At 33.0% G+C, this 12284-nt stretch overlaps 1 pseudogene; it reads right to left on the reverse strand.

Moving 5' to 3' along the window:
• Positions 1-6516: 6516 nt before the first annotated feature.
• LOC106470784 overlaps positions 6517-12284 on the reverse strand; it is a 10864-nt pseudogene continuing 5096 nt past the window's right edge.

Below are 12284 nucleotides of genomic sequence, written 5' to 3' on the forward strand. Positions count from 1 at the left end.
GACACTACCACCAATGAAACAACAGACCAAACCAAGCCTTTATAGTAGTGAGGTATCGAAAATCGAAATGGTGTATTTAAGTGTTTTACACTCACAAAAAATAAACCTATCATTCTATAGGTATTTGAAGAACTTGTAGTATTTCGCCACAATTTAATTCTTCGTATTGTTAGCTGCCTAGTTCAAATGCCTATAGAACTGTAGTTTTTTTTATAATTGTATGTAATGACCTGGTAAAGACAGACAACTTCTTTAGTAAGGGATTGGAGGTCAATTTTTATTAAACACCCCCCCCAGATTCTAGTCAAAATCACAACAACAAAAGACTTACAAAATTATATAATGTTTAGCAGTGGAAATTATCTGCTGAGTTATTTTACTAACTGACAAGTGACGTGTGATGTTTAAAATATCACTGCATCAAGGGGCCTCAAAATACCCCTTCAACAATGAGACCATAGAATCGTCCCTGCAAATATATGATTAATATATTAATTGCTAGTAACTTCAGAAGATCGGTACTAGTGAAGTTTACTAGAATATCGACACTCGAAGGAAATAAATATTTACATACATAAGCTTTTCCAGGTTAGTTAGAAAGTATTATTTGTTTCAGTAATTAATTTCTATCAATTCAAAAACTTTTATTAGACAAAGTCTCCTATTAATTTTGCTAATTAAGTCACAGTAAATTACGTTTAATTGCAATCTACATATGAATCTTTGTAATCAGATTAAAATTTCGAATATATATATATATACATACATTTATAAACTCAGCTAATTATCATTCTTCAGCTAGCACTACCTATTTAGGATTAATAACGCTGTTCTAATCAGTGAGCTAGCATCTTTCAGGATATACTGATATATATATATAACTGTTTTCTTTAATTTTTACGGTGTTATACGTAAGTTTTCCCTGACAAAGAGGAATTTGAAGTTATTATCGAACTCAGTTATCAATATACAAGTTGGTAAGAGGTAGAACTGAAGAATGGTGAAAGCTACGAAACAGGTTCTTTCAAGAGCAAGTAATTTTAAATAACTGTAAATCTTGAAAGGAAAAATGAAACAAGTTTCTGTATGAATTATAATACCCACAGGAAGTGAAATTTGAATTGACAAATTGTTTGTATATATATATATATACGTTTTTATAGAAACCTTGCGTATTTTTGACAGGTTGACCCGTTTAGCTTAAGAGTTAATATATGGAGACCTCAACAGTATGTATATATTTCTAAGACTAAGAGATGCTCTGAATCAACAAAACGTGGCAAAAATACGAAGCGAAGATAAATCTTCAGAAGAGACATTGTCACCTGGGTTTGTTGGGGCTCGTGGTCAGAGGTGTTATCAGCTGCCTTGAAAAGGGCGACTATTCCTGAGAGAAGAGACGATTATCGTCTTTATAACATAGAGGGCGAGAATGTTCCTAATGCAGGTGAATATATTAACCCAGCGTCACTAGGTTACGAAGAACGCTTTCTGGGGGTTAGAGGGTAAAATGTTAGTTGCTAAGTTAGGGAACCCGTCACTTGGGGTTGTTCTTTGAATTGTAGAAAATTGAAAAATTAAAATTTCAATTTTATGTATTTTAGTTGTGTTTATTTTATTTTTTTCCTTTACACAGCTATTCTTCTGACTTTTCAAGTTTTGAATATTGTCTTTAAAATCACTTTAGTGACTTTGGAAATGTGGTCATTATTTTTATTTCTTTAGTATAATAGAAATAAAAAAAAATAATTAATATCAGAGTTTTGAAACTTATATTCAAATGTAATTTAATATATTCTTTATTTAAAGACAAAGTTTAACACATTGGATTCTACAATTTAAGATTATATACCAATAGAAGTTACTATTAAATTATTAAAGAATATATTTAGATATGTTTTATATTGAAAACATTAAACTGTATTTTGTTTTTAATTATGCACAAAGCTACACAAGGGCTATCTGTGCTCTGCCCACCACGGGTATCAAAACCCGGTTTCTAGCGTTGTAAGTCCGCAGACATACCGCTGTGCCACTGGGGGGCAACATTAAATTGATGCCCAAGTCAACAAGATAATATGATAATTCCGTGTTTACTCACTAAGGTGAAAAACAAAAGACGAACATGAAACAAACATCAAAGTGTTCATACATTATTTATAGTTAAATTACTTATATTTCTTATATAAAATTTTTACATAACCTCCAACGCTACGGTCGACTGGATATTAAACGTGATAGATTAGATATAAATATTATAAATAAACTAGTTTCGGCGGAGAGAGTGAAAGAGACGGACTTTCGACGACATGTTAACAACCTGAAATAATTATTTCTTTGGATCAGTTTAACGAAAGAATTGGTAGTTTTTGGATTAGGCATATCAGGAAAATTTCGCTTTGTTCCTTATAAGTTAATCCTCACGTTAACATTTGTTCATGAGCGTTAGTTTTGGATTAGGCCTATCAGGAAAATTTCACTTTGTTCCTTATAAGTTAACCCTCACGTTAATATTTGTTCATGAGCGTTATTTTTGGATTAGGCATATCAGGAAAATTTCAATTTGTTCCTTAAAAGTTAACTCTCACGTTAACACTTGTTCATGAGCGTTAGTTTTGGATTAGACATATCAGGAAAATTTCACTTTGTTGCTTAAAAGTTAACCCTCACGTTAACATTTGTTCATGAGCTTTAGTTCGAACTTCCAGAGATGTAGAGTACTTTTTATGTTTCGAATAATCTAATGTGGTATTTTTCACTAATTTATAAGTTTTATTTTATTTAATCAAACCGAGCTCGTTTATTAAAAGTACCCTTGAACAGGAGTTTAAGAAACATTGTAACGTTTCTTTATTAAGGAAGTTAAAACATTTTAATGTTTCTTTGTTTAGGAAGTTAACAAACATTGTAACGTTTCTTTATTTGTGCATTGACAGTAGGATCAGGAGCTTGGTACTTTTGGAAAAAAAACTAACAAAAGTAAAAAAAAAAACCGTCAGCAGTTGGTGTTCTCCGAACGTTTTTAGTAGTCCTCACAACTGGATATTAGTTCTGCATGGTTGTTATCAATGTTTCGCTTTTCTTATTCCTTTGATAAAAATGGAGTCTTGATGGAATTGAACATGTAACATTAAACGTGTAATACCAAGCATTCAGTACTCAGATATTTAAACCATTTCTGAATTAGTAACATTAAGAACAAATTTTAACTATAAAATCCGAACAGACTGGAAAAATATTATTTTAAATTGTCGTTAAATTATGTAATATGGAAACAAGTACAAAAATATGCTATTATTTCTGACAGTACAACTGTAACCGAGATACAATACTTTGAGATAGTTCTGTGAACAGCTTTGAAACAGTAGTTTCATTCCATCCTAGACATTATATCCTTTTATTTTCAACCCAGATGTTGGATCCCTTTCTGCTATCTCATAAGCTTTCAATGGCTTGAATTGTTTTCTTTTCGAGATTCTCATTGTCTGTTGATGCAACAGCGACACTCCTTTTACAATACAAGTTGAACTTCGTTTTGTAACTCATGGGCCTAACTTTTAGTCGCCATTATCATCATCAACATCCTCGCTGAACCGTTTTCCCTTCTCATGACTTAAACTGCCTTCACTTTAGGATTATTGAGTCATTATTGTCTCCCGTTCTCTCCAGGGTTGTCGTGTCTTAATTTTTTTCTGTTTGCTCCAGGATTATCGAGTCATCCTAGCCTTTGGTTTTTTTAGAAACATTTCTTTTATCATCCGAATCAATAAACTTCGTTTTAATAGTTTTCGTGCCTGACAAATGGCTCATTGTTCCTTCTGTTTTAGAACTTAACTGATAAATAATAATGACGAATGTAATGGAATATTGACCACCGTAATGTCAGACTGGTTAATCAATAGCTGGTTGTCCCTTCTGCTCCAGGATTTCAACTGATTATTAATGATAACGAAGGTCATCATGTGATGGAATATTGTCCACTGTAATGTCAGACTGGTTAATCAATAGTCAATCAATAGGTTGTCCCTTCCGCTCCAGGGTTTCAACTGATTATTAATGATAACGAAGGTCATCATGTGATGGAATATTGTCCACTGTAATGTCAGACTGGTTAATCAATAGGTTGTCCCTTCCGCTCCAGGGTTTCAACTGATTATTAATGATAACGAAGGTCATCATGTGATGGAATATTGCCCTCAGTGACACCAAACTGACTGATCAGAGTCGACTGAGAGTCAAAGACTCACTCGTAAAATATGCATTGTCGTGTGAGCCGTTAATGTATTTGTGAATGAAGTATTTTCTTAATTTTTAAGGAGTAAGATATGTTAATTAAATAAATAATTAACTCAAATTCCAGATGTAGATCTTTTGAGCACAATTATTACAAATAGTAATGATGGTGGTTTATCGATTACGAATCACAATTTACTGTAAGTGCAGTAATAAGAGCATTCCTTCTTATGGTATATGTAACGCCTAATTTGGCGAAGAATGATTCGGTATTAGGTGTGGTAATACATCATATTAAGCCTAACAATAATTTTAATCACAACTCTCTTTAGTGGCCAATTAACAGAAAAATGGAAATTAACATTTCAATCACACTTTACGTGATGTAAACCACTGTCTTTCGTTTACAGTAAGTTACTAGATGACTGTTTGCAGATTAATTTGGCGGAAATATTTAGCTCAGCCATCCCTAATTGGGAAGTTATAAGCTAGAGGGAAGGCAGTTAGTCAACACCGCCCACAGACAACTCTTTGGCTAATCTTTACAAATGAATAGTTGGATTGACCACCACATTATAACGTTCCTACGACTGAAAGGGCGAAGATGTTCGATAGCGGGATTCTAACCCGCGACCTACAGATTGCAAATCGAGTGCCCTTACCACCAACGTCTTTTTATAAAGGTTTAAAGTTAGAAGTAAGGGACAACTTAGAGTGTGTTTAGATGAAAAATAATTTGTTACAAGGCAGTTGGTGTTCAATGGTGAATAATTAAGAAGTAGTGTTGAAACGAAGAGGAGCAAAAAATATGTTATCTATTATTTTTCACTCTTAATCTATGTGAAGTTGTCCTTTATTTCTAGCTATATAAAGTTGGTTCCTTACATAAATATAATGGTTAGAATTTAAGCCCATGTCTAGCTGCCCTTTATATCTAACCCTACAAAGTGGGATCCTTCCATAAATATAAATGTAGGATCTAAGCCCACGTCTTACTGTCCTTTATCTCTAACCCTACAAAGTGGGATCCTTCCATAAATATAAAAGTTAGGACCTAAGCCAACGTTTTGCTGTCATTTATTTCTAACCCCACAGAGTTGGATCCTTCCGTAAATATAAATGTAGGATCTAAGTCCACGTCTTACTGTCCTTTATCTCTAATCCTACAAAGTGGGATCCTTCCGTAAAGATAAAAGTTAGGACCTAAGCCAACGTTTTGCTGTCATTTATTTCTAATCCCACAGAGTTGGATCCTTCCGTAAATATAAAAGTAGGATCTAAGCCCACGTCTTACTGTCCTTTAGCTCAAATCCTACAAAGTGGGATCCTTTCATAAAGATAAAAGTTAGGACCTAAGCCAACGTTTTGCTGTCATTTATTTCTAATCCCACAGAGTTGGATCCTTCCGTAAATATAAATGTAGGATCTAAGCCCACGTCTAGCTGTCCCTAATTTCTAATTCTACAAGATGGGATTATTTAATACATGTACGTGAAGTTTAAGATTGGTCAAAGTTTGTATGAAAACCACTTTTATAATTTGTGATATATACATTGACTACCCTGCACGTATGTATAATTTGAATAATTAAAACTGCGTGATGGTGTTGAATAAAGACATTGGTAAACCCAATATTTTGAAATGTTTTGGATATTTAGTACTTCGTATCCTCTCAAATATATTATCGTGTTTTCTATCAATTACATATTAATTAATAATTTTGTATTCTTAAAAAAATGGGGAACTGTAAGCAATTAAATTAGCTCAAATTTTTGCTTAATTGTTGCGTCTTTAATGGTACAAATAAATGGCCTTTTTAATTTCCTCCAACTCGTCACCAGTTCAGAAAATACGATTAAGCTGTTAATGACGTAAATGTCATGAGCATCTGGTTTAAATATAAAAAAGATATTAAACTATTAAAAGAATTGACAAATACTGCTAAATAAATTGGTTTAAATTTTCTTACCAAAATTTGACTTTTAATCTACCCGTTTAGATTCTAAAAAGCTAATTTTTGCTCATGAGATTTTCGTCGCCTTACTTGACAGCTATCGTATTTCGTTTCAGTTAGTAATATAACATATTTTTGTAGCTTGAATAAAACAAATTCTAAGTAGAACATTAACCGAATATCTTGTTTTCAGGAAGCTTTACTGACACGCATTTGGTTGGTTCCAATAATGACCCAGCTTTCAATAACAAAACTCAGAGCAAACGTTTAGCAAACTTCGTACGTGCAAGAAAACCCTTAACTCATAAGAACAGATACACCAAACAATATTTTCAATTCAGTTATTTTATTCTTACTGTGACAAATATTATTTGAACCAACAATTCATGTTTGTTTTTATGGAAAGCAGTTTCGTCTATATGAAAATCAACAATGCCACTTCATATTTTCCAAGTTCCAGTGGTGCACTAACCCTAGATTATTGACTTAAATCAATGAGTAATGTAGGTGTTTTCAAATCATTTTGTATACTAAAAAATATATATTACAGTTTAAACTAAAAGAAAGTATAGATGAAACAGTCTATCTAATATCCAGAGAAAACAAGTATCGTGTACCTTCCATCTCCTGACTCAACAACATCAGTCGTCCTATGGAAAAGATCATCTCCTTTATTACTCCTAGGAAAAAAAATCAAATTCTTGATAAGTTTTATTAGGTTATTGTCGAAAACCGTTTATATAAGCTTTCAAACACACAAAAACAATTACAAAAATTAGCTAACGTTTTTACTACGGATCCAAACATTGATAATAAACAGTTGTTCCTCATTACCAATAAAATTGCTGTTGTTTACATCAAAACTTTACTTAATTGTCCAAAGGTTTGTCCAACGTATCTGATAAAAACTAATTTAGGATTTTGTTTTATTGAGAATTTGTCGATAATCTCACCTAATTGGAAGCCAAAACACTAGCACTGTTCCTTGCAACTCTACGTTTTCCACGAAGGCCATAGAAAGATTCAGCTCGCTTACTTTCATCGAAGAAAGGCAACTCCGATTCAACAGATTGGTCTTCTAAAATCAGTCCAAGGTCGTCCTTTCTTCCACGAAGAGCATGAAAAGACTTTTTTCCTTTCGAATCTTCAACACTGAATTTTTTCCCTCTCAGGCCAAAAAAAGGACTAGCTCTTTTGTCATCACATTTATCTCTTTTCCCTCTTAGACCAAAAAAAGGACTTGACCTTTTGTTTTCATAATCATCTTTTTTCCTCTTAGACCAAAGAAAGGACTTGATCTTTTATTTTCATAATCATCTTTCTTCCCTCTTAGGCCAAAGAATGGACTTGATCTTTTATTTTCAAAGTCATCTTTTTTCCCTCTTAGACCAAAGAAAGGACTTGACCTTTTAGTTTCATATCCATCTTTTTTCCCTCTTAGACCAAAGAAAGAAGTTGATCTTTTATCTTCAAAATAATCTTTTTTGCCTCTAAGACCAAAAAAAGGGCTTGCACGCTTATCATTTACTGTTACGTTCTCCAGAGGAAACGACTCGTTAATTGTTTCATTTTTGCCTTCAGTCTGCGGAAACAAGTTTATATTTGAATTTTAGATATCTGAACTTTAAATATCCTTACAACAATTACACAATTAAAAAACTAATAACCTACTTGTCCAGTTAATGCATTAAATATTTTAAAAAGAGTATCGTATCTACCTTAATGTACACAAGATGTTATAGTCATCCCAGTTGTATTGAATATTATAGTTACCCTAATTGTTTACAGGCTATGAAACTACCTTTTCTTTGTGAGACATCGCAGTTACCCTAATTACTCATTATTTACCCTTGCTATTGTTTACTAGGTGTTATGGTTGATATAATTGTTCATTATATATTGTAGTTATCTTACTTTTTCGTTAGCTTTTATAGTTATTCTTTTTTGTTCATGAAACAGTAAAGATACTTCATTCGTTCGTTAAATATTTCAGATATTCTGAATGTAGTTTCTCATATGGTTCACTAGGTATCTTAGTTATTCTAGTTGCTCACTAGGTGCTGTAGCTACCTCAGTGGTTGAATAGACGTTATTATTACTCTAATTGTTTGTTGGTTACTGTACCAACCTTATTGTTTACTAAGTATTATAAAAAAGCATAATTTTTCAATTCTACTTCGTAACTAATATGCCTTCACATAGCACACCTGATATATTAGATCTTTTGTTGGTTGAATGGCCTGTCCGACTTTGGTGACCTCTGGCGTTAAAGTCAGGATAAACAGCAAAAGAACAATGGAGGCACATGTCGACCACGAGGATTTGTGTATGAACACTTCGACCATACTGCAAAGATAAATTGGTTAATTAACATGTAGAATGTAAAATTATCATTGCTTATGAAATAGGAATACTTTGTGATACCTAGCTCCACAAATTAAGAAAACTTAACGTTGGCGCCATAGTTCAGTTTTAATGCATTACAACAAGTGATGTCTGCGCAAAGATATTCTTAATTTTGAACTGGGAAACTAGAGAGAAGACAGCTAGTCAATAATACCTACTGCCATCTCGTGGGCTACTCTTGAATGATCAAATAGTGGAATTTGACCATTAGTATCATAAGGTATCGACGGCCCCAAAGTGCGGAGAGCGTTTTTTTTTTTTTTACGGCAACGGAGCAAGAACAACGAATCCTTGGAACACAGTATGGACACATTACCACTAGGTCACACTTGGCCCATCTTTCAAAGGGTCAGTTATTTGTTGGAGGGTTTGTTAGGCGGAATAAACATTCTTACAGAAACGTTGCAGTTCTCTGTATACACGCCGATACCGACTTTATGAACAGGTCAACGTATTGGAAGTGTTATAGGCGTAATCGTCATGAGACATATTGTTTTGGCTACGTGCATCCAAATTAAAAGTAATAACCATTTTGAAAACGACTGTAGATGGCGTTTCAGTGTTTTTATAGATAGTGGTGTTACGTCATGGATGCTAAGTTGATGTGTGACTTTAAACGAAAGAAACCCCACTGTTTGTTTGTAATTAAGCACAAAGCTACACAATGGGCTATCTGTGCTCTGCCCATCACGGGTATCGAAACCCGGATTCTAGCGTTGTAAGTCAGCAGACATACCGCTGTGCCACTGGGGGCGAAACCCCATCGACAAGGAAATTATTTTTGTTGAACTCTTATTAAAGTTGAAATTAAACTTAAAATTATTTCTCCTTCTGGTTTTAGAGTTTTTCTTTCATGTTCTCACAATCGCCATTTTTAATATTTTTAAGGCTTATTACTTAAAGAAAATGCACAAAATAAAATTTTGACGAGATCGAAACTTGTTTTATTTTTTAATGCACAGTTTTGTCTTTTAGGTCCATTGACGGCAGTAAAAAATAACAGTAATTCAGTAATAATTTATAAGATTAGAGAGTGTAGGGAAATAATTATTGATCAACTAAGCATGAAGAAATTTCGGAGTTCTGAGGCTATTATTACTTTGATTCTTATGAAGACTATCATATCATTGACAATGACAGAAGTCTACCATCAAACACATACAAAAAAAATCCCCGAAGATTTGGGGCACTCTTCTTATTCTGTCTCTGTAAGTATCAGGGTTAAAAAAGCGAATTAGTGTTCCTTCCATTAGCAATTATTCATTGGCCTGAGCATGCGCCGTGACTTTGTAAAACAATGCCACGAACATTGTACGCAAGCAGTAGTTAAAAAAAAAGTACGTATTTATTGTTTTACTTGATCACTATATTTAGAGAATGACAAGAAATATTCCTCGAGTCTGCTGAACGAATGTCATTTCTAACGTATAATTTACGCCAAATTACTCTTTTTTTTTTTCGTTTGGTTTGAATGAGTGAGTAATCTAAATAAAAAAAAGGAACGGAACTGAACGAAAAGAAAAAGGTTAAGACTAGTTGGGCGTAAAAAACATATTGTCGATAGGGGAACATGATAAAATATTTCTAGGCCAAATCTAGTCTGATCCAAGAGAAGGTTTAGCTTAATCACAATTAAATCTGTTAATGTTTAAAATCTAGACAAAACTTCAGTTTCATTATTTTCTGTCACGTTGAACGAAATTCCTTTGTCTCTTGACTCCCAATTTTTGAATGGAGCTCAAAGTGGAAAAGCTTTGTTGTTTTAGTTGTGTGTATGAATTGCTAGAATTGTATGGCAAATTGTTGTGTGTGTGTCTCCATTGTTAAAATTGTATGGCAAATTGTTGTGCGTGTCTCTATTGTTAAAATTGTATGGCAAGATGTTGTATGTGTCTCCGTTGTTAATATTGTATGGCAAATTGTTGTGTGTGTGTCTCCATTGTTAAAATTGTATGGCAAATTGTTGTATGTTATTGCATAGAGTTAGAATTGTTGGCCTAAGTAAATTTTACATGGCAAATATATTGTCCAAAAATAATTGCCATTCTCTCTATCATTAAAATCAAACATACTGTCGTATCTTGCGTTTCATAAATGAGAAAATATTTCAATAAGTATTTCATTTAACAATTGTTTGTTTGTTGTAGAACTACTCGAGGGCTACCCTTCTCTACTTTAGACGTGATAGACTAGAAGGAAGACAGACATTCAACGTCACAACTCTTTTACTAACCAAAAGTGTGATTTACCGTAAATTTATAACGTTCCCACGGCCAAAGGCGCGAACATGTTCAATGTCAGGATTCGAACTCGCGAACCACAAATTGTGATTTAACCCCATATTTTAGTGTTGTAAATCCGTAAACGTACCCCTGTCCCGCCAGGAGAGAGCAATATTAATGTACACGTAGAGACTAAAATTAAAATAAGTTGGTACTTTTAATAATAATCCACAATATAAAGTAACATATTAATCACGTATTTTCAGATAGAAGTTTTATAATAATATCTACGTGTTGTCGTTCCAGTATCATTTAGAACTAAAAAAATAATAGTTTACTATAGATGTTGCTACAAGAAGAAAAAAAAAAACAAACTAGAATCCTTCACGAGCATCACTCAACAGCATTGTACGTCATCATTTTTAGCACCGAACGTAGTTTGAATAATTAATTGTAAGAGAAAAAGCGAAAATGTAAATGAATTTACGATGTCAAGGAGGAACAAGATAACCCTCCATTTTACTGTAATTGTTCAATATGCGTTGTCCATAATAATTATCTATAAATCATCGGCACTTGTTTATCGTCAGTCAAATCATTGATCGTCGGCTCTTAACATTATAGTCACATAGTTGCACTTCAGCTTCCAAACTTTTTACAGATAACTCAATTTTCTCTAGTTAGCTATGGCGGATCTTATGTTGCTAGTATTAGATAACTACTTGGAAAAAAAAAAAAAAACGCCATGATACTTTTCAAGAAATCCTATGTTTGAAGTATGTAAAAAATAAATAAAGATATTCAGGGACACCTATGCGAAAGTCTTACACTAATCGTTCTTCATATTCAACTTTAATATTAAAATTCTAATACTTATTAAGGGTTTTGTGGCTGTAGTTTGTCCTTGTATGACGTCGTTATTAGGCCTTTTCGCGCTGAAGTTTGTATCTCGATGCATTAGCTTCTTTTATGTTAGAAAGAAGCAATAGTTAAATCATGGCCTGGTGGTTAGGATCATCCGATTCCCCGCGATGGACACAGTATCGATTTGTTCTAAAAAACAAACAATTAATATAGATAACATATTAGCTCAATTATCAATATTTATGGCAAAGGTGCTAAGGGTATCTATATTTTGTATTTATGGCAAAATTAATAAGACTATCTGTATTTTGTATTTATGGCAAAGTTACTAAAGCTATCTGTATTTCTGGCAAAATTAATAAGACTATCTGTATTTTGTATTTATGGCAAAGTTACTAAAGCTATCTGTATTTTGTATTTATGGCAAAGCTGCTAAGACTATCTGTATTTTGTATTTATGGCAAAGTTACTAAAGCTATCTGTATTTTGTATTTACGGCAAAGTTACTAAAGCTATCTGTATTTTGTATTTACGGCAAAGCTGCTAAGACTATCTGTATTTTGTATTTATGGCAAAGTTACTAAAGCTATCTGTATTTTGTATTT

Source organism: Limulus polyphemus, unplaced genomic scaffold, assembly GCF_000517525.1.
Source record: "Limulus polyphemus unplaced genomic scaffold, Limulus_polyphemus-2.1.2 Scaffold4216, whole genome shotgun sequence".
Classification (NCBI taxonomy): Eukaryota; Metazoa; Arthropoda; class Merostomata; order Xiphosura; family Limulidae; genus Limulus; species Limulus polyphemus.